We start from the raw sequence: 3,328 nt of genomic DNA on the forward strand, positions 1-3,328 counted from the left end.
CCCTTTTTTTTTTTTTTTTTTTTTTTTTTTTTTTTTTTTTGTGGTGCTACAGCTCAAACCCAGGGCCTTGGGCATGCTCAGCTGGCTTTCTACCCCTGAGCTGCATTGCTGGCCCGGGGAACATCCTCCTATCAAACCATGCGTTCTTTTCTGAGGTTCAGAAAAATAACACCATATTTTCTAATTTATAAGCTGGTATAGTAAATCCACCCATCAGCAAATAATATGCTTATTGAGGCTCTAGCATAATCACTGTCTGGCTTTCCAAGATTTCCAGCCAGTTTTTTTTTTTTTTTTTTGTACAAGGAATTGAACTCAGGGGCACCTAACCACTGAGCTACGTCACTAGCCCAAGTTGCCCAGGCTGGCCTCAAACTTGTGATCCTCCTGCCTCAGCCTCCTGAGTTGCTGGAATTACAAGCATGCACCTCCATACCTGGCTTGAAATACTTTTTCATAAAAATATTTAATTAGATATTAATGCTGTACATAAGTAAAAAAAATATTTTTAACTTATTACTTTACTAACTCATTTATTCAACCAAGTTGCAAACTGAGAATCGAGCCCACCAAGAAGAACTCCTCATCTTCCCATCATGGAACCCTTGTAGGAGATGTTACCCCTCATCTTTCTCCAAAGGCCTCCTTCTTCCACCCCGTCCATCTGTCCCTTGGCTTCTCCCAAAGACTCTGTCCCTTCCTCCATCCCTGCTGCCCACAGCCCCCAGTTCTCCATCCCCTGGCTCCTTCCCTGCAGGTGAGAAGGTGTTCTAGAAGTGGCCACCAGAAAAGCAATCCCTCCCTTCTCACTGAAGCCCTTTGCAGAGATCGTGAGGCCAAACAGAGCCGCCTGCAGGACTGGGGGTGGTCTCAGCACTGCTGAGGGGTGTTGGAAGCGGGGGAGAGCTGTCACTTGGGCATGGCTGTCAATTCCAAACCAGGCGGCCCCAGCAGCAGCACTTTCTCCTCTTGACCGCTGAGACCACGCTGTCCCCTGGACTCTGGGAGCTACTGGCACAGCTGTCCCCTCTCTCTGCACGGCACACCCATGGGATAGGTCATGTCACCCGTGTGACTTCCAACAGCCATCTGGACAGGCCCTGTCCCAGCAGGCTTGTCTACCCTGCTGACCCCCGCTGGTCCCCTGCCTCCCCCACACTCCTCCCCTGCCTTCCAGGCACGATGCCCTGCCTTGGCTCCCAAGACTGTCACGGCCCAGCTCAGGGCACTCCAGGCCTGTCCCCAGCAACTGTCGGCCGCTCAGGCCTTCTCACCTTTCAGGCTGCAGGTGACCCCTCCAAGGACCTGAGCACATACTCCCCTGTCCCTCCTCTTCCTCCAGGGCAGTTCCACTCTTGGCATGGGACCCGCATCTCTGTTTTACTTGATGCCTTCCTTCAGACGGAATCCCGGGGAGGTTAGCTCGGGTTCTGCAGCCAGGCAGCCGGGCTGGGGTCCTGGACCCGCCCTTCCTCACTGGGCGATCTCGTGTCATTTACTAACTTCTCGGTACCTCGGACCCCTTGTCTTCGTGTGGTGTCGTGAGAACCAAACACGTTGAAATCCAGCAAAGTCATAGCACAGAGCCTCGCACACAGCAGACCTGCGTAAGTGTGCTGCAGCCTGTCCTGCACTGTCCTGCTGGCCCTGTCTGTAGAGGTCATGGCTGGACTGGACAGCACCTGGTGTTCAGGGGGTCCTGTGGCGTGAAGAAGTGAGTGGGTTGGGAGCATCTCCTTGGAGCATCTCTTTGGGTGGGAAACAACCCCTCTCTCTCTCTTTCTGTTCAATAAATTTTCTTTTTTCTTTCTTTATTTTGGCAGTGAGAAGTACTTTTGTTCCAATCTTAACTACTAATATCCATAATACCAAGTCACACATCACACTGTACATGATCATGTGTATGCACAGGTTACAGAACGGTAAGAAGGGTGGCCACAGGGGTTCAGAGACTGAATGGAGGGCGAAGCAGATGCAGGAGACACATGGGAAAGCAGAGTCTCTGCAGACGGTCAGATAAGATCACTGACCAGCAGGAGGACTTGTTCAGGGCACAGAGCTGTCAAAGCAGGAATTTACTCCAAGCCAGGGTCTGGCTGGAAGGTTCGTTTGGAGTCTCAGCTTGAGATGTCACAGTGGGTCATGCCTGGTCTTCACTGGCAGGAGAAACCATGCTCTGCTGAAGCCCCAGGACAGAGATTTGGAATTCTGTCACTGTGGAGATTTTCCTGGGCATGGCTTGTGACTAGTGACCAGGTGATGGGTGCTACCATATTCAGTGTTAGGGTGTCCTCTGGTGAGGGGATTGCTTCATTCAGTGGTCTGGTGTGTTCAATAAACTCATGGGCCTGTTTTTTTTTTTTTGGAATATTTAACTGTTTATTAGGAAACAACTTTATTTTTTAGTTTGAATATCCATACATATTCCTATGTGTTTATATACATTCATGTATATATATATGAGTATACCCTAATGGCAACCAAATTCCTGCTCATATATTTTCATATATATTCAATTACATAAAGTATAAAACAAGTTGTAAACATCCATCTCAAAAGAAAAATAACTATATACAAATCTATATCCATTTAAATATTTTCATGTATATTTTTACATATATATTTTTATTTGTATTCCTATATAAATATAAAAGTGTTCAATCCCCAAACTAACCCTGTTTTTCTACATTAGTCCTATACCTACCAACACACTTCAGAGAGAGACCTCTCTTTATATAAACCATAACATTTTACATGAATGTAAAATGGAGGTTAGCTCAGGTTTGGGGGATTTAAATTCAGGGGCTGGGTTTGTGGCTCAGTGGTAGAGCCCTTGCCTGAAATGTGTGAGGCACTGGGTTTGATCCTCAGCACCACATAAAAAGAAATAAATTAAATAAAGGTATTGTGTCCATCTATGACTAAAAATATATTTAAATAAATAAATAAATAGATTCATAAATTCACATAAAAGCTCACAGATATTTTATATATATATATACTCATTTCCATAGGCATAGCCCAGATTTCACATGTAATATATCAATATTGCTTACTGTAAAAATATCCATAGATAAAAGTGTATATGTATTACTTCTATATTCATATTTATATTCATATATATTGATACATATGTTCTAAAGGTAACCCAACCCCTAAACCAAAGCCATAACTCAGAATGAAACCTAACCCTACCCATAATCATGAGCCTTTTAAACAAAAATTATAAATATTACTTTGAATATCCATTTATTTTCACACATATATTCCATATATGTTTATATACTTCATATATATATATATATATATATATATATATATATATATA

This window comes from Marmota marmota, unplaced genomic scaffold (genome assembly GCF_001458135.2).
Source record: "Marmota marmota marmota unplaced genomic scaffold, marMar, whole genome shotgun sequence".
In the NCBI taxonomy this organism is placed as follows: Eukaryota; Metazoa; Chordata; class Mammalia; order Rodentia; family Sciuridae; genus Marmota; species Marmota marmota.